The 25,000-nt window shown below is 41.9% G+C and overlaps 1 long non-coding RNA gene across 1 annotated transcript in view; it reads right to left on the minus strand.

Moving 5' to 3' along the window:
* Positions 1-25,000, minus strand: part of LOC143823123 (uncharacterized) — a 44,318-nt gene that overhangs the window by 18,538 nt on the left and 780 nt on the right. The gene's annotated exons all lie outside the window — the stretch shown is intronic.

A 25,000-nucleotide genomic window follows, 5' to 3' on the forward strand; every position in this document is an offset into this window, starting at 1 on the left:
ATTCTGGCATAAACAATTCTGTCCTAATCATTGTAACGGTATCTTGGATGCCACACCATAGCATGAACAATCCATTTTTATAACTTGTTTTCCAGCATCGTAAGTGAATACATCTCAAGCCAGAATTAATTACTGAGGCCTATTGATATTTCTGAATGGATTTTCCCATTTTGGCATCTATGCCACAATTCTGAGCATGCTGCAGCTATGACAAAATTAAGTACTCCTCTTGAAGGAGGACAGGTTACAGATGCATATGTTCCTTCTTTCCTGTGGAACACAACACCTAAGTAATCCATATTAAGTGCTCCAGAGTAAGTTTGTTTTTTTCTCCCCTTAAGAGCTTAAAAAGTCCTTAGCAAAGTCACAGAGGTCCTCCTGATCCATATTCTTTGGTAGAAGCCAACACCAGCAGAAGCTAGTTTATCCCATGAAAACTGATCAGTGATTCACTTAACATGGATAAACATCAGAGGGTACAGAGGAGAGCGACGAAGATGATCTGGGGCCAAGGGACCAAGCCCTATGAAGATAGGTTGAGGGACTTGGGAATGTTCAGCCTGGAGAAAAGGAGGTTGAGAGGGGACATGATAGCCCTCTTTAAGTATTTGAAAGGTTGTCACTTGGAGGAGGGCAGGATGCTGTTTCTGTTGGCTGCAGAGGAGAGGACACGCAGTAATGGGTTTAAACTTCAAGTACAACGATATAGGCTAGATATCAGGAAAAAGTTTTTCACAGTCAGAGTAGTTCAGCAGTGGAATAGGCTGCCTAAGGAGGTGGTGAGCTCCCCCTCACTGGCAGTCTTCAAGCAAAGGTTGGATACACACTTTTCTTGGATGCTTTAGGATGCTTAGGGCTAATCCTGCGTTGAGCAGGGGGTTGGACTAGATGGCCTGTATGGCCCCTTCCAACTCTATGATTCTATGATTCTACATTCCAAAATATGATCTACCATAACCCACAGACTATATTCTAGATGTGCACTTAAGATGGAGATTCTGGCATGAATCAACACAGATTCGGTTGATTTATGGTCAGATTGAATCAAACCACACATCCCTAGATGGGAAGGAAACTGAACAGATCCAGATTTGATGGCATATGGAAGGTGTATAAGACCAGAAGTGGGATGGGGAACAGAGATATGGCCTGTTTGCACTGGTTCCAACTACAGGGGAAAGAGAGTGGCACCTGTAAATGGACATCATTCTATGTTCAATCAAGGAGGAAAGGAAAAAATATTTTTATGAAATACCAACTTTAGAATTTAATTGCTCATTCTATCAATGTCCTGGTTTAACCCAGATGTTTCCAGAGTGCCAAGAGTCAAAATCCAGTCTGTCTCTCTTCTTTTCAGGATTGATAAAAGTTGTTCACTTAGTGCTGTTATCTTCTCAGTGCCAAAGCGCCACAGGTCTTTAATGGGTTGTTTAGTTGCCATGAAATGCTGAACTAATGGTGCTGAAACCCTGTTATTTCTGAAACAACTAAGGTATTCCAGAATACGTACCCTTAAAGGCCTAGATTTGAAGTCAATGTACTGTTTGTATTTACTCTCAACCAAATATATAATCCCAAATGTAGCACATGTAACACATAGAAAATGTTTTGTTATTATTACCACTCTTAAAGGTATACATTCTTTTAACATATTGACAGGCTTTACAATGCTGGCATGGGGGAAAGCATTTCAGTGGAATTTGAGGGAGAGGGGATAAGGAACCCAGCAATTTGTTCCCTTGTATGCAAAGATGAGTGATTGTGCTAGAAAGTGATTAAAATTAGGATTGGCAGATAAGGGAAATTAAGCTTCTTTGCTGATCAATATGCAATGCAGTACAAGGCTTAATTGTTTGCCTGTTTGGATTAAATCATACATTGAATCAGCTCTTGTTCATGTGGGCTTTTTTCTTTAAGCAGTGTGTAGTGACTATTAAATTAAGGAGCTTTTGTATCTGAATATTTTTATATCAGTGTTTTTTGAACAACACTTGCAGAGAACCTGAAGTTAGGTATTCAGAAGCATACCAATAGGGTCCTTCCCAATTTCTATGCATGCATTCATGACTGTAATCCAGAGATATGCATGCAGAAATTAACCCAAATCTGAGTGTGCTCCATTGCTTAATATTGTTAATAAATATAACTAATGACATTTGGTAATTGTTGTGAATCTCCAAAAATGACTGATAATCTGCATACTTCCCTGTCCACTTTTCTTATCTACACCAACAGGAAGACAGAAAATTAGCCAATACATTAACTGACAAGGAAATATTCCCACCAGAAAAGTTAGCAGATGTTTCCATCAGAGGCATTTCCATTCACTTCGTGCCACTCATTGTACTATGTCCATTAGCATCAATACTGTTTTCTTTATTTTGGAAGTGGGGGTTCTTTTAACTGTTCCAGGACTATACCTACTGACCTAAGGTTTTGCCCAGTACAGTTTAAAAATAGGTGCTACAGAACAAAGGCAGAGGTTACATTGCTCTCAATTTCACATTGCCTGGCCATGTACAGTTATAGAGAGCTATTCAGTAGGGGGGCAAGGGGACATGTCTTGCTTGTAGGCAGGCATGCTGCTGGGTATGGAACAGTCAAATATTTCCCTACCACAAAATGCAGGACCAAACAGGGGTGAAGTTCTGGAATGAGGGAGTGATCTGAAATCTCTAAAAAAGGTCAGTAAAGGTTGCTAGATTGGCATTTATCCATGACACGTTGACATTTTAAGTACTAAATAAAACTTTATTCCAGCATAAGTATTTTGGGGACTATCTCTACATGACAGATCAATAAGAATCAGATTTCTGAGATCTCTTGACATCTTTAATTTCATGGAAGAGCAGCTGTGCTCTCTCTCCCTCCCCTGCCCCAGTATCCTCCGTGCTGTTAGGGCTTTTTGGGGAAAATAGACAAGCAGTCTTCCATTCACAAGTAAAGAAAGTTCTGATGGGAAGGATCTTTTATTAGATACATTAATAATGTGCAGATATGGTAAGCCAAGGCCTGACTTCTACCAATTCTTTAGCTGGTGCATTATATCCCTGCTTTTAGCAGTGTAGCAATCACACTAGAAATCAGTGGGGCTAGGAACAAAATATTGACGTCAACGGGGTAAAGTGAAATAATATGGGAAGATTTAGTCTGTCTGTGTCATTTAGTTTTCTTTTAAAATATCCCTTCACACCTGGTTCTGGTTCCCAGGAAAGAGTGATTCAACTTCCTGTACTGTGATGGAGGCCACTCTAAAAACAGGGCTGCCCACTGATGTTGCAGTGAGCAGGCTAAACCTATCCCAAGGCTACTAATGATGTCACTAAAATTATTAAAGAATAAAATAAAGGACAGGGTTCTTTGTTCTTGTTTGTTAAATATCATGTAGGATCCAACCAGAACGGTTTCTAGATATGTCTTGTTCTCAAATGGACATTTTCTTCAATGGTTGTCCTTTAGATGTAAATATCATTAAAATCCAAATTGGGAAATTCAACCTCTATTGAATAATAAAGCATATATATCAGCCTTTGGCTCTTCAGTATGGGGATGCTAGTAATACGAGTTGGTAGCCTTGGGGTAGTAGCCTTGGGATAGGTTTCTTCTTTCTCTTATTCAGTTCACTACAAACCACCCCACGTGTCTATATTTGCAGTGGGCAGGCTGGTAAGATGCACCAGCAACGTGGCCTAGTGGCATTACAGCGGCCGATGCATGAAAGGCACAAGGGGAGGGGCTGTGGTAGCACCTATTTAAGGAGCTACGCAGTCAGGGCCCAGCCTCTTTGCCATACTCACCTGCAGGGGTGGCTCCTCTTGTGCCTGGCAAGCCCTCCCATGGGAGGAACTGTATTAAATTAAAGGCTGCGGCCATGTTAACACCAACACCAGAGTTGTGTCTTGCTTGGCTGATAATGCCCGCCTGCTAGTCAATTATGGCCCTTAATGGACCGCCCGCAGGCTGATGGCCAGAGAGAGAGAACACACGAAGCAGGCAGTTGCAGTAAAAGCCCCCCCCCCCCGAGCACATGGCTCAGGTTTATTTATACAGAGGTAGACAAAGAACATTCCTGAGGAGCGTGTGTGAACCCAATTGGTCAGGTCATACGAAACCCCTAGCAAGAGATTAGCGGACATTCCATGACCTTATATGGCATAAAGCCAAAACCTAATTAACTTGGAGAGCAATCCTAGATTCGGCCATTAAGGGGAGGTGGTTTGCCAGCCTCCCGGCCTGGTCGAAACCAGGACCACAGTCAATTAACTCACTCTTCCAAACGAATATCTTAGCTGCAAATAAAGAGATATTTTCTCCTAGCTGCCTGAACGTTGCATGGAGGATCATATTCAAGAGGGTACAGACTGTGAAGATGAAATCTCTAATGGGTGACTTTTTAAAAAAAAGATTAAAATATGTTCCAGTTGTGAAACATTCCAATTGTGAAACTTGTTTGCTACTTCTAATTGTTCTACAAAAGTTTATTCACAAATACTATCATGTAGCTGGGTTTAAAGCCTCAGTAGGTTTCAAGCTGGCAATATATGGGAAATAGGACAGGGATGCAGCCCATGTTCCCCCACAAAGTACGACACAAAGCTATACAACCGCATGGAAACTTAGCAGACTAAACAGGATATATGTCATTCATAAGCTTCTGAATCACTCTTGGTGTTGTCTCCGATAATATGGAATTGATATCCAATGTGTGTTGAGGTGTCCCAGTCACAGGGAAAGGGATGCTGTTTAGGTCAGCAGATTTAAGGGCAAAAATCCCCTTCCCTATTTCCCTCTCCCAAATTTTCTCCACAATCACAAATGGAAACCAGAAAAATAAATTGCATGAGAGGTTTTATATTTGAAGTTAACAGTGCTTTGCCTTCTAAATGCAGTAGATATTTATTTTCTGCTGTCAGAAGAAGCCCCTGCTAAGTAGACAATGCAATTTCTCTTCATACAGCTTGTCAGTAGTACTCTGTCATCTGAAAAGACCTTTCTTTGAAAGTCAAGTGCAAGATGAGTGCTGCAGAACCAAGCAGTGGGCAGCATGGGAGCAGGCAGCAAACCTGAATATGGTCTGGGAACCACAAATCAGTGTATAATTCTACAAGTTTTATCTTTTTAGGGATGAAAAACATATACCCACAATGATGGATTCAAATGGGTAGCTGTGTTGGTCTGAAGTAGCACAATAAAATCAGAGTCCAGGGTGTAAGCTGCACAGAACTTTTATTCCAACCCCAGATCGATTCAGTCCCTGCCCTCTACACAGAATGCAATTTCCATTTGGATTTGGGGCGATTTAAATTTTCCTTCTGCAGCAAGAAGGATTGATCCGGAGTGGCCCTACCTTTATTGTGCAATACCTTGGAGTGCTTTTAATACTCAATATAGTTTAAAATCTGGATTGGGAAACCAAGCTCCGTGGTAGAGAACCTCTGATAGGCCACACCTGGTCATGTGACATGCTTGCCTTAAAAGAGAAGCCCCTAATTTCTCTCAACTTCTGTCTGTCCTGGATTTTTCTTCCCTCCTCTGACTTTTTCGATCTTCTCCCCCCCCCCCGCTCCAAGAAAAGAAAGAGGCTCCCTGCTTGGCTCCTCTCCCCCCCCCTTCAAGAAAACTAAGAAAGAGGCTTGGCTCCCCCCCCTTCTGAACAACCCTAACCACGTGCAGAAAACTTTCCTGTTTCAATAGGGAGAGGGGAGAAGAGGAAGACCTGAGTTCAAAGCGATCTAAATTCAACAGGATTGACAATGGAATAAAGAAAGTAAGTGCAGACTCTGCCTAGTAGCACCTTTAAGACCAACAAAGAATATACCCACAATGTCATTTATTGGACTGGGGAAGACAGATCATTCCCCAATGTGGAAGCTCAATTCTCTGGGAGAATATCCAGCATAGACAACTGAGTGATCACTTGAAAACAGTCCCAGTCCCAAAGAGTGATACATTCTTGAGACCCATTCTCCTGCCTGGGCCAAGATGGAGACAAAGGGATCCAATGACTACTCCTTCAAACAAGGGTGGTCTGATCAATACAGATAACAAAGGCAGTTGCCACAGGCCCCATATTTTAGAGTGGTAATGCCAGTGCCACCAAGCAGAGGATGGGAAAGAAGTAAAGTAGAGCCCCATGGGGTTTGGCCCACCCAGTTACAGCAAAAACCACTCACACCTACCCTGTGTAGAGCTTGGGAAACCAGCTCAGTTATATTACCAGAATCTCACGTATATGTGTCCTGTGATATGTGTATTAAGCCATGGGGAACTAGCAGAGCGAGAAGGAGGTAACGTAGCATTAAAGGATCGAATGCCAGTGTTTAAGAGGTAATTGAACCCTGAAGAATTCAAGGCAGACAACATTGGTAAATTGTAAATATAGTAACAGTCTTTATTAAAAAGAAAATAATAATAGCATAATTGATATGTAACACACATATCAAGCAGTCGTATAGAGAAAAATCAGGGTGGGAAAAGAAGGTTCAGAATATTGACTGTTCCTGTAGAGTAGAGAGTCAGAGATCAGCAACACAAGCCAGCACAGTGGGAGGTTCCAATGGATCCTGAGTTAGAAAGCACCCAGAGTGGCTGCCTACAGCCACAGTTATTATAGGTTTTTGTGATGTGGCCTAGGTGAGCACATGATGGAATTTTCCAGGGTGTTGGCCATTGGTCCAAAGATGGTTATTGATGGGCTTAGACCAGTGGTTCTCAACCTGGGAGTCGGGGCACCTTTCATAGAGAATCATAGAGTTGGAAGGGGCCACAAAGGCCATCTAGTCCTACCTCCTGCTCAACGCAGGCAAATTAATTGGCCTCACATTGAAATTAAAGTTGTAAATGTTTGTTTCTGAATCATCATTGTATATGTCTTTGACATGTGTGTTTATCACATAATTAAAACTAGTTGAAGGTTTAAAATAAGATGCAAGGCTGCCTTCTGTGAAGTGAGATACCATCTTAAAACAATGTATGACTGTTTGCTTTTTCAATATCTTTTGTAGAGCCAAGCAGTATTTCCCCCTAACTTCTATTGATCCCTGCCTAGTTCTGACTGGACTTTGCAGCCAGCATGCAGTGACAATGAAAATCTTGCTTGAAATTTATCAGGAATTGAACAAATGCTGGATATGTTCTGATCAGTTTACTCTTTAGGTTTTCACCAGTCTCCTTTGTATTCATATTACTTGATATCAAAAAATCCACATCTCATAGAATCATAGAGTTGGAAGGGGCCATACAGGCCATCTAGTCCAACCCCCTGCTCGATGCAGGATCAGCCCAAAGCATCTTAAAGCATCCAAGAAAAGTGTGTATCCAACCTTTGCTTGAAGCCTGCCAGTGAGGGGGAGCTCACCACCTCCTTAGGCAGCCTATTCCACTGCTGAACTACTCTGACTGTGAAATTTTTTTCCCTGATATCTAACCTATATCATTGTACTTGTAGTTTAAACCCATTACTGCGCGTCCTTTCCTCTGCAGCCAACGGAAACAGCATCCTGCCCTCCTCTAAGTAACAACCTTTCAAATACTTAAAGAGGGCTATCATGTCCCCTCTCAACCTCCTTTTCTCCAGGCTGAACATTCCCAAGTCCCTCAACCTATCTTCATAGGGCTTAGTCCCTTGTCCCCAGATCATCCTTGTCGCTCTCCTCTGTACCCTTTCAATTTTATCCACGTCCTTCTTGAAGTGAGGCTTCCAGAACTGTACACAGTTCTCCAGGTATGGTCTGACCAGTGCCATATACAATGGGACTATAACACCTTGTGATTTTGATGTGATGCCCCTGTTGATACAGCCCAAAATGGCATTCACCTTTTTTACTGCTGCATCACACTGCCTGCTCATGTTTAGCTTACAATCCACAAGTACTGCAAGGTCTTGTTCACACACAGTGTTACCTAGAAACATACCCCCCATCCAGTAGGCATGCTTTTCATTTTTATGACCCAGATGTAGAACTTTATGCTTCTTTTTATTAAATTTCATCTTGTTCTCATTTGCCCATTTTTCCATTGTGTTCAGATCTCGTTGAACTCTGTCTCTATCTTCTGGAGTATTTGCCAGTCCTCCCAATTTGGTGTCATCTGCAAACTTGATGAGTAGTCCCTCCACCCCCTCATCTAGATAATTAATAAATATGTTAAAAAGTACCGGACCAAGCCCTGAGGTACCCCGCTACTCACCTCCCTCCAGTCTGATGAAACACCATTGACAACAACTCTTTGAGTCCGGTTCTCTAACCAATTCCCTATCCACCTAATTATCTGAAAATCCAAATTGCAGTTCTTCAATTTATCCATCAGAACATCATGAGGAACCTTATCAAAAGCTTTACTAAAATCCAAGTAAACAACATCAACCAAATTTCCACGATCCAGCAAACCTGTTACTTGGTTAAAAAAGGGTAACCAGTTTGGTCTGACAGGACCTGTTTTTGACAAATCCACGCTGACTTCCCTGGATCACCAAATTGTCCTCCAGATGTTTTCAGATCACTCCCTTTAATATCTGCTCTATTATCTTCCCCACAACAGAGGTCAGACTCACTGGTCTGTAGTTTCCCAGGTCATCCTTCCTGCCTTTTTTGAAGATCGGAATAATGTTTGCTCTCTTCCAGTCCTCCAGGACACCTCCAGTCCTTAAAGAGGTACTGAAGATGATGGACAAAATGAAGATGATCTCCTGGAATTGCTACTCATCTCCAGACTATAATGTTCAGTTCCCCAGGCAAAAATGGCTGTTTTGGAGGGGTGACCCTGTAGCATTGTATACCACTGAGGTTTAGGGATGCCAGCCTTCAGGTGGGGTCTGAGAATCCCTTGAAGGGAACCTTGCCCCCTCACATGTTTCCCTTCAAAGAAATGCACATGACTACAGACACCCCTTAGCTAGCACAGTCTGTTGCTTGGCTGGTGATATCTGCCCTTGAGTCCTACTGCTGGCAACTGCAGTCCCTGTTGTTGTCCACAAGGCCAAGTTGTTGCCTGATAAAAATAGATCACCTAGTTCCCTCCAAAGTCTCACTGTTTACTTTCCTGTAAAGCTAACTCCACTTGAAATTCTGGACCACTTATGCCTTTGATTTCGTAGGACCTTTCTGGCAAATACTGATGTTTATTTACCAGGCCAAGTTTGAGAAAAGTTACTTCAGTTCCCATGTCTCTCCAGCCATTTACTTGATCACCATTTACAGTTCCAGGCTGTAAATATTCCTTATTTAGATCTTCCTGCACTTTCCAGTCTCACAGGACTGATGCTGGTCTGTCTGTCTATGCTCCAAAATATGCAGTTTCTGCTAAGGGCTGGACAAAGCCCATAGCCCAGGAGGAACACACCCATACCACTCCTCCCCAACCCAAGTCTGCAAGACTCTACCCTCATCTCTAGATCATTGCTCATATCTAGATTATAATGATCAGCTCTGCAGGCAAAAATGGCTACTTTGGAGGGTGGCATTATACCATTTTAAGGCCCTCCTAGAAATGTCCAGGAATAATTCTAACCCAGGGGTAGCCTTTGGGGTTTTGGCAAGGAGTGGAAGGTTTAATAGTTATCTTGTTAATCATGATTATTCTGTAAAATGTTGAATAGTGTTTATTTCCTGTATCTTATGCATTTTATGTATTCTTTAGAAATCAATAAAGGCTGGATCTATAAACCCAGCTGAAGTTTAAAAATGAAAAGAAAAAAGAAAGGCCAGTTATAAACTACAATGGAAAGTTCAGAAGAGATACTAAAATATATGGTGACAGCAGGTAAAACCATGTATACAGCAAAATGGAAAGTAGACATCTGTCTACACTTAGAAGGATGGGGAAATAAACTTACTGAACAAAATTAACAACTAATTTGAGAAACATGTCAGTTATGAAATTTGATGAGATTTGGAGTCTGTATCGTGTACTATATGTTAGCAGGAGATAAATTTAAAATGAGAAGCAGATTTAATTATTATATACAAGCGTATGATACTGAAATTGAAGTGGAATTAAAATCTGTTGTAAATTTAATATTTCGAATACAAATGGTTGTATGAAGACATCTTTTTGAAGTGGATTCTGACCACTGATATCTGCTATTTTCTTGTTATGAGGTTTACAGTAGACCTTCTTGTGCACCTTGATATATTATTTATCTTTTAAAGATTCTAACAAACATGTAGCAGTGGAAAATTTCAAATCATCAGCTCAATATTTATATTTAACTGAACTGAACATACTGTTACGTTATGATTGTTGATTATGTTAAGATTCTTGCCACAGTTTCCAAACTTATCCTGTACTCCAGGGGTAGTCAACCTGTGGTCCTCCAGATGTTCATGGACTACAATTCCCATGCCTTTTCAAGTGGTGGACTACAATGACCATGAGGAGACCATCATGTCTAGTTTAGCCCTGAGACCAACAATAAAGCTGTTTAGAAGGCAGAAAGAGGGCTGAATTTTCATGTATTTGCCACTGCCGAATTCTGACAAGCAACCCATGAGGGTAACCTAAAGCCAGCCATGAGGAAAAAAAAGCAGGATATAAATATAACCAACAAATTAAAATACTGAAACCAGGCCACGTGCATTTGAAATCAGCATCAGAAAATTATGAGATGCCTTGAATTGACAGCTGACCAGAAGTCATGCAGGGCTTATGAAGGTTCTGTAATGGATTGTAATATGAAAATACAAAGTAATTCCATTTGGGTTCTTGTATTTGTTTTTCATCAGAAAAAAATTCTTTGCATGGCCTGGCTGTGGCTTTTCTGTACCCTGCCGCATTTCTTTCTCAAAACCAGTGACATTTGATGATAGAGTCTGCCAAAAAAGGCAGACAATAAGAGGAGCTTTAAAAGTGATCCTTCCCACCTGTTCCTGGTCTCACATGAGAAGAAAGCAGAAAATGTAGAATCTTAAATCAAAAATGTGTGTGTATTTGCGTGCATGTATGTGTGGAAACAGCATCCTCCATGGTCCAAAGAGGAAAGAGTTATTATAAAAAAAGCATTTTGCTGTCAGTGCCATACGAAAGATGTTCATTGATCACAGCTGCTGTCAACAAGCAATAGAAATCCAGCACATTGCCTACCTGATATATTTTTATCTGATCCCTCTTTCAAGCAGCCAACATGGTATGCATAGATCTCCCTTCTCCCTGTTATCCTCACAATAGCCTCTTCAAGTAGGATAAGATGAGAGGTCACCCAGGGAGCCTTCTGAAACCATGGGGGCATTGGTAGAACATCTTTCTGCATGCAGAAGGATCTAAATTGAATCTCTGGAATTGCCAGTTAAAAAGATCAGATGTGAACCGCCAGTCAAATTAGGCAGTATTGACTTGAGACATCAGTAGCCTGACTCATTGTAAGGTGGCTTCACATATGCCTCTGTTCTCCATCCCTGCTCTGAGGCACTCATAGGCTTTGTGGAATAACATCTCATTCAAGATCCATTTCTGAGCCCATGGGAGAATTTCAGCCTAGTTGAAAATCCATCTAGCCCTGCTCCCTTTGTTTCTCTTATCTCTGCATCTTTCTTTAAAAGAGTATTCCTTAACAGGTTAGCATGTTAGCACACTTTATTACTTTGCCATTATGAAGCTGGGATCGTATCTAGAGGTGGACACAAACCTGAAAAATGGAGGTTTGTGGGGGGCTTGTGGGTTGAACTTAAACAAACCTCATGGAGTTCGAGGGTTTGTTTGTTTTATTATGTGTAGGCTGTCTACTGGTGTGCTAGAGATGCAAATTTTACTGTTGAACCCACTGAGTTCATCACCTAATTGTGGATGTGGTCCACCCTTCTCCCCTTTGTCACCTTTCCATCTCTCCACATCAAATCTTTGGAGGCTTCTGGGTGGATATGCTGGAAGATAGATGGCTGTAGCAGAGTTCAGGGTAGGTATGTTGGGAGATAGTTGGGTGAAGTAGACTTCTGAGTAGGTCTACTGGCAGAGAGAGGGTCTTAGTAAACATCTGGAGGAAACACTGGAAGATAGAGTGGTTTAGTGGACTTCTGGATGAGTAAAATGGGAGACAGATGGGATTAGTAGACTTGTTAGTAGGTATGTTGGGTAATAGACAGCCTAAGTAGGCTTCTGGGTAGATAAACTGGACGATGGATAGGTTTAATAGACTTCTGCATGGGGATGCTGGGAAATAGGCAGTCTAAGTGCACTTCCAGATAGGTGTACTGGGAGGCAGATGGGCTTCATGGGTCTTCATGTAGGTGTGCCAGGGGAGAGATGAATTTAGTAGGCTTATGGATTGGCATGCTGGGAGATAGACAAGCACAGTTGAGTCCAGGATAGGTGTGCTGGGTGATAAATGAGTGTGGCAGACCTCTGGGCAGGTGCACTGGGAGAAAGATGGACTTGGTAGACTCCTGGGTATGGATGCTGGGAGATATAATTTTGAGGTGGGTATGCTCAGAGATGGATAGGTGTGGTGGGGGCAATAGGGATTTTATCCAAGAGAAAAGTATACTGTGGCAAGATGACGGCAAGAATAACAAAAATAATAACTTTCTTTCCATAGCCCTCCCTTCCTTGTTGACTTGGGGCATGTAACTGTGAAAAGGACACTGTCAGTTTGGTATGAATGGGGACCGGCCTTGTTTCTGTCCATAAAAGGCTGCTTCCTCAATGGAATGGCACAGCTTTTCTGGCTTTGACGAGGGAAGGACCCAGTATCTCTTGGGGTCCCAGTATCTCTTGGGGTTGAATATTTTCCTGCCTTCAGATTTCAGGCTGGCAGATTACTTCTGCTCAATACAGAATTGATTCCTATTAGGCATGAGAGTCTGACACTGGAGCCAGAAAGTACACCCACAGAGATGTGTGATCACCTACAAAACTATCTCCAAGAAATGTGTCTGGTGTTGGCATGTGACTTTTCAATAAGAATGGGGGCCAGACCCAGGAGGGTCTCTCAGGGATGCCCCAGGGGGGAAAAAATCAGAAAGGCTATTGATTGTTGAGGATGTCCAGCAGAAGAAAGCCTGAAACCTCACAACCCAGAGGGTGAAACTAGAGCCAGCCCCTCAAACACACCCTCTGCTCCATGCAAGAACAAAGAACAAAATGTGATTACACATGAATACTGATAGTATATATAGCTTGCTGCTCCCATACACAAGAACAGAAAGGATATTAGTTGCTGTGGATGCCTCTAAAGTAAAGGAGTGTATGATTGAAGTTTCCATAGCCACAGGAGAACACTCCCAGTCCCACTTCCTGGAACAAAAGCATTTCTGCTGTACAAGAGATTTGCACAAAAATGCTAACTCCACCCCCCACGCAAACCGCTGAGCCGACAAAAGGAGAAGGGATCAATATGTCGTTGTGCACTTGTGGGAGCATGGCTGCAAAAACTCTGGATTGTGAATACCAAACTAGAAGAAGAGTTGGTTCTTATATGCCGCTTTTCCCTACCCGAAGGAGGCTCAAAGCGGCTTACAGTCGCCTTCCCGTTCCTCTCCCCACAACAGACACCCTGTAGGATGTGTGAGGCTGAGAGAGCCCTGATATCACTGCCTGGTCAGAACAGTTTTATCAGTGCCATGACGAGCCCAAGGTCACCCAGCTGGCTGCCTGTGGGGGAGTGCAGAATCGAACCCAGCATGCCAGATTAGAAGTCCGCACTCCTAACCACTACACCAAACTGGCTCTCCTTTTTTGTACAATTTCCAGACTCATGATGAGGTCTGTGACCATCTTTAATTGTAGCCCCCCCCCCCCCCCAGTTCTCTCTTTAACTGCTGTGGATACTAATGCTCATCCAGGCTGTGAGGATGGAGGGATCACTCTTTGCCCCTTACTCTTACTACATGTGTCCCAGTTGGGCATAAAAGACCAGAACAGCCTCCTGCTAAAGGAAGTTCAGTAAATACACATGCAGCACAACTAGAAGAAGCTTCATGCATGTTCATCTCCTAAAGTTTGGATTTATATGATTGCAACCCTTTTCTTTAGTACATGAGGGCCACTGCATCTAGCTCTTCATGAACTGTAGTCAACCGATGGATTATTTGGATTCTTTTCAGAGTTTCTGTTGTTGTTATTGGTTTTTGTGCTGCTTACTTCTGTTTACTTCTTTGCCTCTGGTTTGATTTTCTGCCATTGCTTTTTAATCTGATCAGCTATGGCTTCTCACATTACTTGTTGACGTGTCCTTAATTGCATCATGTTGAAGTGTCATGGTGTCAATGGCAAAAATCACATGTTACTATGACCATCACAAGGCAATGTGGGCAGATGAGGTCAAGACTATAAGGGCAAAGGAAGTGGAGGAAAACCACAAAGATCAACATTAAAACATTATGTACTTATTTGCAATAACTGCCAGTAGGTGCAGTAGTATTGTTCTATATTGTTACTGTTGTTATTTCCTGTTTTTAGTGGGATTTTATTTCAGATTTTTAACAAAGGACTATTGTTACCCGCCATGAGCCGGTTCCGGGAGTGACAGGGATTAAATTCAACAACAACAACAACAATAATAATAGCTATTTTTCAAAGTCCACCATCCTCATCTGTCTTGGAATGAAGATTTGTAGTCCAGAGTTGTCATTCCTAACAATAATACACCATTTTATTTCATACACAGATAAAAGAAATTAACTAAATACTGTGGCCATGGATAAATATTTTCAGTGCCTTAATGAAAATTAGACTTTTTCTTCTACTGATTAGATGTAGGTAATGCATCTGTGCTTTACATTTCTTTATATGTCAGAACATACACAATTGCAAAAGCATGATGGTAACATGTGCAAAAGCATCTCGGAGGCACATAGCTAAGCAAAACAGCTACCTTAAATGGACACCTCTCTTGTCTCATGTCTCTGTTTATTCTTGCCTCTATCAATTGTTCCAATTGATTGCTTTTAGTATATTCACAGGAACAGCTGCTGATGCGAGTTAATGAATTAAGTCTTTTTTGTTTTGTGTTCTTGTTATCGTGGCAAAGGGGAAAACAGCTAAGGAAGGAGCGAATTGATTTTCCATGTTCATCAACAAGGTTTTGTACAAAGTTCTAATCAGTTTTTAACTGGACATTTCCCTAGACTTTGGTGTCCCAAGGAAAGTGTATGAGGAGAAAATGATCGAAAGCCCTTTCTCTTTTTCCATAAAACTCATTAGTATAATTGGCAAATATTAAATAGAGATGGCGATTGGATGGCAAAAGTTCATTGGTTAGTGTGGGGAAAGGAGAGGAGGAGGAAAAGAAAAAATGAAATTTTGGAAGCTACTGGGGGAGAAAAAAGAGAAAATAATGTGGGGAGGGTGTTGCAAAGGATAGTGAGGTGTCCCCTGCAAGACTTGTGAGTTTGCTAACAGCCAGCTCTGGATGACTTGGCCAAATTTTTCCAAAATAGAGGCTGCTGGGAGTGAGAAGGAGAGATAGTTGAAGGTAGGTTGGCTGGTAGTGGGAATGAAAGACTGAAAGAATGAAGCAAGAAAAGGTGAGAAGCTATAGATACTTTCAAGGAAGAGAAAGAGGAAATAGTGGGGAAGGATAAATGAGATACCACCTACATCCTTGAAGATCTCTCACTTGTTGTTTCTATTACTCAAGACATTTGCATTATAATTGCACACAAATCTCTTATCTGCTATTTTTTTTTGAAGTTCGTGAAGTTTGGGAGGACTTGCTTTTGGTTAATAACATAAGGACCCTCCCCAAGTCACTGAAAGGATAATGTTAAATCAAGGCCCAGCCCATACTTCAGCTTATGAAATGACTCCCTGTATAACTAATGCGATAGAGAAGGCAAGATCATGAACTTAACTGGAATATGCATAATAGAAGGTTTCCAAAGTACTTTGATATTTCTCCACAGCACTCCCTCCCTGCAGATACCAGTCTGAAAATGATAATGATCATCCCTTACCAACTGGACAAGTGGAATTAGCATATGTATCTCAGATTTGATTCGTTTTTGGGCTTTCTCGAGTCTCTAGGATACATCATTTGTTGTTGGACCTCCTTTACTTTAGGGGCTCTCCTTAGTTCTGAAGACATTGACTGATTGTCTGTTATCCTGAAATGTTATTTTGTTTCAATGATTTCTCCTAGGCATGTGCGCTAAGCAAAATATCGAGACTGCTCTAGCTTCGGATGAAGCCACTTCAGATTGTCAAAACTTCAACTGAAGCTTTGGATATCTCCTAAGAAGTGCTCCGGTGGCCACTCAAGTCAATGGTGCTATTGACTTAGGCGATTTAAGTTTTATGAAGTCTCCATTGCATGGCAGAGAGGACTTACAGGCTCCAAACTTTCATAGTAGCTTCAAGAGGCTCTTCTCTGACACCCCTCCAAGTTTAAAAAAGAATGGACCAGGGGGTCCAATTCTAGGGGCTCTCAAAGGGGCTCCCCATTCTCTCCATTATATCCTCGGATGAGAAAACACCATAGGACATAACGGGCCTATTACTTTCAATGGTGTTTTTTCCCATCACTAGATATAATGGAGAGAGGATGGGGAACCCCTAGAATTGGACCCCCTGGTCCAATCTTCTTGACACTTGGAAAAGGCTCCCAGAGCTACCCTGAAAGTTGTAGTTGCTGCTTTTGTGGTCTGGGTGGGGGGCACTGCTTATTGTGGATGGTTCTGGGGGGCTGCTGCTTGGTTTGATTGCTGTTGTAGTAGTTGTTGTTGTTGCTCTTGTTGTGGGTTGCCCACCTTGGGTACTATGGTTCCCTGAGTGGGTGGCCTGCTATTCTGCTCTGGTTTACTGCTATTGTTGTGGCCTGAGGGGCACTGTTTGGTTCTTCTTGGGCTGCCCAGAAGTTCATAGGAGCCAGGGGTGAAGAAGACAGTGGCTGACAACAACAACAGCAGGGCAGCGGGACACCCACCCCAAGGTGGGCTACCCACACTGCAAAGACAGCACTGAAAGTACTGTAAAAGGCAACTGAAAGAAAAACTGTAAAAAGCAACACAACAGCATCCCAAGAAGAAAAGCCAAACAACAGTGCTGCTCCTCAGTCAGATAAAAAAGATGAAAGAAACACAAGGAGAAAGGAATAGTGAACCCCAAAGCTCCCCCAGACCCTACCCACCGAAACCAAAAGGAAGATTAGGTTTGAAAATAAGAAGTGGGGTCAAGTCAAGTGTGATTAAGAAGAGGAGGAAGAAAAGGGAGGAATCAAGAGGAGTCCCTCAGGCAAACCATTTAATGTCTTCTCCAGCAATGAAGATCCTCTAATGTTCAGTGCAGCAGCAGCAGCAAGCCAGCCAGCCAGCCGGGCCCAACACACTCTCTGGGAGTCAGACTCAAAGAATCTCCTTTACTAGAGCAGTACAGGTCAGGAGGCAGCAGCCAGCAATAGAATCAAGTAAGAAGACCACCTACTCTCTTGGCCAAGCACAGAAGATTTTCCAAAAGGAAAAACCTATGATTGGCCAATAAATGTTTTTTCCCCAAAAAACATGCCTCCCTATAGGCTAACTTCCCCAGCCCCCCAGCCCCCCAGCCCCCCAGCCCCCCAGCCCCCCAGCCCCCCAGCCCCCCAGCCCCCCCCATCTTCCTTTGCAGCAAGCAAGCTTAGCAAGCTGCAGGACCTCAGCATAACAATGCATTTATAAATACAAAATACATTGCAATAATTGGCTGGCCCTCTACAGGGAGCGCAGCCATTGGTCTCCCTCCTTCACTCCCCTCTCCTCTTTACTCCAAGACCTGGAGGAGCTCGGGCAAACAGTGGGAAAGACAGAGCGGGAAGGACTGCCAAGGTAAGGCTTTCTGTGTTTCCCTCCCTGTCTGCCTTTCCCTTTAAATTTTAAATGGACTCATCCAAAGTGTTTCAAAGCACTCTGAAGCACATTTCATACAGCCACTTTGGATCTGTCTCTCAGTGGGATTTTGTTTCAGATCATTTTGGACCAATCTATCTCCGAATCAACCCTGTTTCAGAGATTTTTTGACCAAATCGATCCGAAGCGCACATGCCTAATTTCTGCAAAGTTCCCATATTTATTACTCCATTCCAGCAAGTTTGTTGGCATTAGCTGAACTCATACGGGGCATTGCAACAAGAGCCATTACTCTAACAAAGGAAAGAACAATTATCTGCTCTTAAACACAGGGTGCAGTACCTCTTTGAAGTTTTGTATGGACTCTGATGATCAGCTTCTATTTTAAAAGCATTCTAGTGCAAGAGTTCAGGCTAAAGTTGAAAGACAGTTTCATCAAGATGGACTGCAAAATCTAAAGCTGTCAGCTGATTCCATTAACCACTCTGATCAAATTTGTTTCTGTTAATTTAACAACATACTCAGCTGCTCCAAATTCTATAATTTTCCTAAACTAAAACACTCCATTAAGGCTTAACAGCCCCATGGTTGTTGTTTTTTTTATAATGGAACATTGCCATCTAGTGCTTGAGATGACAAATGACAGTTGTCTGTTATCAATGCAGCTTGGACAGTTTGCCCGCCCATTAATGCAACACAGAATTTGAACAACATACACATGGGACATAACTGATCATGACCCCTCCTGGAAGAAAGAAACAAAAACTTCCATGCTTCTATCAGTATCAGTACAGTCTCCCTAAGCTGCCTAAAAGCCAACTTTCACTTTATAATTTGTATTCAGGTATGATACTCATAAGTTCTGAAGGATCTAGACATATAAAATTTGACCTGTGCCCTTTAAAAAGTAGTGACCTAGAAAACAGCATCCCACAATACAGCAGGCATAATGTCATTTGGGAATTTTCTTCTGTATCCTTATCTCTAATAATGGGGCAGCTGCTTCGTTCTGCTACAAGTTCTATTCAATAGTGAATGGGGGGGGGGTTGAACCTTTAAAGTGAGGCCATAGTTTGGTCTGTATGCTTTTTTATATACAGGTTGTCTGAGATCCAGTCCCTGGCATTGTCATTTAAAGATCTTTGGAAAGAAGGAATTCAGAAAGGCCTTTATCTAGTTGAAGCCCCAGAGAGCTACTGCCAGTCAGAAGTAGATAAAACACAACTAGATGAACCAATGGTCTGGCCATGGGTGTAAGTCAGCTTTTATAGGACTTTCATAAGGAAGCTCAAGTACAAAACCTACTTGCCTTGGTTCACAACTCATAGATAACGGTACATAAAATACACTACAGGTACCCTCAGAAGTCTATATTTAGTTCTGAAGCAACCTGTGATGCATGTTTTTACCTGTGTCTTTTAGGTGTGATAAGGGGGAAGTTGGGTTCTCAGTTTTGTCCTGGGCCAAGACTACACATGGCAAAAACAGAAAAAATGGCTAGCCCAAGGTTGCCCAACAAATTGAATACATTAAATGGCCTTATATTGAATCAGTTACTTGGTATATTAAAGTCAGCATTGTTTGTTTGTCACCATTTCTCGAGGTTCTCAAGTGGGGGCCATAAAGAAGATGGCACCATAGTTCATCAATACGAAATGACATTTCAGACTGCTGTGGGGGGACATACCAGACAAGAACTAACTGTTGAAATCTGCTGAAATCTCTTAAAGCCTATTGAAATCTGGACTGAAGACTGGACTTCTGTAACTCACCTTATCCTTGATCCAGAAACTACAGCTGGTGCAGAACGCTGCGGCCAGGATTCTCACTAATACACAATGGAGATCCCACATCTGCCCTATACTCCAACAACTCAGCTAGCTCCCAGTTGAATTCCAGATTAAGCTTAAGGTTTTGGTAATCACCTTTAAGGACATATGTGATCTGGGCCCAGTGTATCTGAGAGACCGCTTCCCTGACTATACCCCCAAAGAGCTTTATGTTCCGCCACCTCCTCCAGGCATTTGCTTGAGACCAACCAGCCCCAAAACACCCACTGTACCCCCAGACACCCCCTCCCATGAACCTGACCAATCCAAAGCTGCATCAATGTTCCTGTTCCTGTTTAAATATTTTTCTGGTTAACATGTTATGTTATGTTGCAATGTTCTATGTAATTACCCCCATGATGTTATATGTAAACCACCCAGAGCCATATGGAAGGGCAGTATGAATGAATGAATGAATGAATGAGACAGCCAAGACAGAGCTAAGCTTGAGAAGCTGCAAGATTAGAAGCCACAGTTGATCGCAACCTTCTCAGTAGACAGCCTAGAACACTGGTTAGAAAGAGGTTGCCCAAAGCAGAATCATTATCAGATGAGAAAGGAGTGAATAGGCAGGCTGAGAGTGTAAAGCCAGACAGTTAAGGACAAAGTGAGGCAACTGTGCTGGACATGGAGAAAGATTTATTCATTTATAACTTGCTTTTCTACCAGATACGGACCTACCCTGGCTTGCAACATTGTTCACCCTTTTCCATTTTATCAATTCAGGAATACCCAGGAATACAACAGGCGCTATGCTGCAAGCCCACACTGTGTCCTTCCTGGATGCTGGTCCTCCTCCACCTGTTCCTTGCTTGATCTTGAGATCCCAATGAAATCCAACCAGATCAACAGAAGCAAGGGAGATATGATCCAGAAAGCCGCTTTACAATAAAGAGTCCAATCTTGAAATGATTCTTTGTTTCTTTTTATTATTATTCTTGTCTAACAGTGGATCATTCTAGGAATGTCAAAGTGAGGTTCTGGGAATTAAACGCTCATTTTCAAGTTTTTCATCAAAAACTTCTTCAAATAATCTCCTTAATATCATTGTAAATTCCAAAACACCTTCAGATGATCAAATAGTCCTCAATGTTCTATTTATATCAGGTTGGCTCCTTGCACGTCAGTCGTCAAGGATCCCTGGTGCCAACTGCTAACAAAATGGGATCATTTCAGGATTTGACTCCTTATTGTACAGCAGCTTTCCAGATCTGTCTTGCCATCCTTGAACTTGAGATCCAGCATAGTGAAATGCTTAAAGAGTAGCAGACTCCTTTTCAAGGGCTGTGTTTGATGCTGCACTCCTCTACCATGAGCAGGGAGCAGGATTATCAACCTCCAGGTAGGCCTTGAAGAAAATCCCATGAGACAAACAATGAAAAAGAATGTAAATAATATAGTTTATTCTGACCCAAAAGTCAGAAAAACTTCATGTTTATATTAATGAATCCTTTTGAAATAGTTCTTGAATAGCCATCTACTAGAGCTATTTTCATGAAATTATTCTTTTTTTCAGAAATATTGTATGCCTGAAGAGTTGAATTAGAGTCAATGCTTCTCCTCCCTCTAGATGAGAAGCATACTGAGCATACTTGAAGGAAGGAAAGGAGACAAAGGAAAATTGAAGGAAGGAAGGAAGGAAGGAAGGAAGGAAGGAAGGAAGGAAGGAAGGAAGGAAGGAAGGAAGGAACTGACATGCAGCATTTTCTCCACCTTCCATGGCCCCCCTCTCAGGGGGTGCATGGTGGTGCACTGAAAGGCCTTGCTGGACCCTGTGGGGCTAGAGGGTGATCTTTCCCATGTATCCTGCCTCCCTGACTTGAGAGAGCACAAAGGGTGTGCTTGGTCCCATGGGACCTGCAAGGAGGATGGGACTTTTCCTCACCCCCATCATCTAAGGTGTACATAGAGGTTGTGCTCCATGTCCTAAGGCTGGATGGCAGGCTGAGCTTCTTCCTCCCTTCCATCCACCCCACTCTCAGAATTAGCTTTCATCTGGCAAGTGGGACAGCAAAGGTAGGCTGGCTCTTCTTCCAGCAAGGAGGAGGAAGAGGAGGAGGAGGAGGAAGCTGGGATGGGACCGGCCCACTATTGGTTCTTCATGAGAGAGTGGACACTCCTGAGGAATGATCAGGTAGGATTTGGGTTGTCCTCACACAAATTTAACTTTATTATGGTTAGAGATAACATACTTGTAAAGCTGTGATAGACCCAGAAAGCTTCCATAGGAGATTTTCTACCCAGTGTCCTAGGCTGGTCTTAGATCCTAGTCTGACACTGCCACTGCTGCACCACACTTAGTCTCTAAACAAGGTTAGTGAGAATCAGTTAATCATCTTGGCCATAAAGCCATGCTGGAGACATATGGGTAGGTCTATGTGCTGTAGTCCAAAAGAGAAAGAACCATGTTAGAATCTGGTGGAGTCATGCTGGAGTTCTCCCTTGGATTCCTTCTTTTGGTAAACTTGAGTGGCTCATTCCAGGAGATGCCAGAAGACAGACCAGTGATCTAAACCAGTGGTCCCCAACCTTTTTATCACTGGGGACCGGTCAATGCTTGACAATTTCACTGAGGCTCGGGGGGGGGGGGTAGTCTTTTTCTGAGGGCCGCCTGAGCCCCTGCTCCACCTGATTTCCCACCACCCGCTATGGGTGCTGCCATCAGCAGCTGTGCAGTGCCACACCGAGGGGGAGCCCCAGCCACGGCGGCCACCGGAGAGCACCAAAGGTGAGCTGGCGGCAGAGTGGCATGGCAGCCCCTGAGGCAGGAGCCAGGGAGGAGGACAAGGAGGAGGGTTGGGGACCATTGATCTAAACAATCCTCTGGTTTCAGTCCTTAGCATCAAAGCTGTGTGCAGAACACAGAAAGCCAAACTAGGCTCACCAGCATATTCTGTCATCCTTTATTTCTTTGTTAAGTTTTCTATTCACTCACGCAACTATAGCTTACATTCGAGTAAGGGTTTTTTTTTAATTGACATTTTTGCAATTCTTCAGGATTCATAACTTCACAAAAACATGAAATAAAAAGGCTTGGTTGTAAGAAAAAGTTTTTTTTTAATTTTTTTTCTTTAAAAAGTCAGGAAGCGTATGTCTTTTCTATTAACAGAAGGCCTGCCATTTATTAGTCTTCTCCAAACTGTGTAGGAGCTCCATAAAGCAATTATTTTCCATGTGCAAGTAATGGCAATGTTATCGAACAATTCCATTTCTCAAGCAAGATATCTAACTGATTAGCATTTCTATTGGCTCCACTAATGAAACTCTGAACTCCTCAAAACAAACGTCAAAATAACGACAAAAAATCTTTGGAAGTCCTTATTGATTTCTGGCCACACACACTGTATCTTCTATTTTGAAGAATTTGTTTCGGATCACTTAATGGCAAAGTAAAAATAGCAGGAGAGACTGATATCAGATATCAGAAACCTTTATTAAACAAACCACAATCCAGAGAGAACAAAAACCAAATACCAAAGAAAACTTATACAAAGCCATGTTTCTGCCTCAAAAAACGTTGGATATTTATTTTCCGCATATTCCCAAGAGTAACTGCAATTCTGGCAAGTTTGGAAGGATCTTGTTCAGAAAACGATTTTATAATGCGGGATTAGGGACTGCATTTGGAGTTTACATCTGCCAAATAGCAATGAATCGCGGCTTATTGGGCCAAAATAGATGGGCAATCCAATCCAATATGTATTAGAGTGTCTGGAACTTCACAGCCATGTAAGCAGTATTTTTCAGATGCAGATATTTGGTGAAACCTTCCCCAAGTCACATTAGATGTGAAGGAATTTACTCTTGCTAGTAAGAGAGCCCTCCTAGATAAGTGGGAGTCCAGCGAAAATACATATGATGGGAAGGTTTTGGATTTTGGAAAAAGCCAAACAAGGTCTAGCCCAATACTTTTCAGTTTGAGTAGAATTCTGTTGTATCAACTCAAGACATAAGAATCACTTAATAGATCACTTAACAAGCTGCCCAAATTGGCAGAGAAATGAATTCTCAGCTAACATTTGTTAGTAGCTACACTTTTAAGGCCAAATGTTGCTGACCAAGTTCAGTGAGAATGGCTTAGGTGGCAATGCTTTTGGGTACCTCTAAGACCGTTTATACACTGGAGGTTTCATGCCAAGCTGCAGGTTGGAGTTTTAGTTGTGGCAGGTTGCCCCACCTCTTCCTGCACCCGCGTGGGGGAGCATTTGTCCTGGTGTGCCTAGTCCGCCCTTAATTAGTGTTCCTGCATGGGAGCTGGGGCAATGAATTCCCAGTGCATAAACGGTCTTATAGAGATCTTAGAAACATGGAGTGAAGAGACTCCAGTTCATGGTTAAAATCAGTGATTCAGAGTGGGGTGCCATATAACAATAGTGGGATGAATTTCATAGAATAGATTTTTAATGCAGCTGAAATATTATTGTTTCCCTTTGGATGGAAAAATTTGGTTTGTAAGACTAGGGATCCTTTCAGGGTTTTAACTATCTGCTTTCTGTGAAAGGCCTATTTATTGTTACGGGATAGGTTGAGGCCAAGTTATTTGAGATGGTTTACTTGTTCAATGCAGTGACTTCCAACCTTCCAAGAGTATTTGTACCGAGTTTTCACAAATGCTATAATTTGTTTTTTTCAAAATTTACCTTAAACTCAATGTCTACTATCAAGAAGGGTTTAACAAATATGAGATAATGAATATATGAATATGGGGGTTCTAAAAATTACTTTTAAATTTTCTGCATGTGCAAGAAGACTATTTTCACCAAGTCTATTTTCTTCAGAACCTTTCCAATTTTTTTCATATTATGTTTTTCAATTATATGCCATTTACAATACATTTTATTAGCAACCTTGGGTCCTTCTTTCCGAAGTTAGGTGAGCAATCACCTTAATGTGACCTGATGCAGAAATAGCTATCAATTTCAATATTTTTTTTAGAATAAAATTACAGTAATTTGGACAGAAAAAATAATAATCATATTTTTGTCTCTTAGAGCAGAGAAATAATCAAAGAAATATTAATTTTAATGCATTTTCAGATAATTTGGTAATATATCCAATCAGGACCAAGAATGGGGCTAATGCAATCAAATTTTCACATAGTCTTTACTAGCTTTAGCTACCTGGTGTGATGAAAAGTGATGTACAGCAGAAAAGAATGATAACAGCTGAAAACACATCATGATTAATCATATTCAGATAAAGAATTGGAAGGTAAGAGTGCTTAACTTGTAATCAGAATAAGTATTATGAACACAGAAAATTATTACAAGCCTGCTATTTATGAGCTTTGCCAACACTAATTACTGTTCAGCATTCTTGAGCAGCAATTAGGTTAACCTTCTGCTAAGTGCTTGCAGGCAAAGAATTGATAGTTCAGCAAAAATGTCTGTTGCATCTGAAGGAGTTCAGTTACGATTGTTT

Source organism: Paroedura picta, chromosome 13, assembly GCF_049243985.1.
Source record: "Paroedura picta isolate Pp20150507F chromosome 13, Ppicta_v3.0, whole genome shotgun sequence".
Taxonomy (NCBI): Eukaryota; Metazoa; Chordata; class Lepidosauria; order Squamata; family Gekkonidae; genus Paroedura; species Paroedura picta.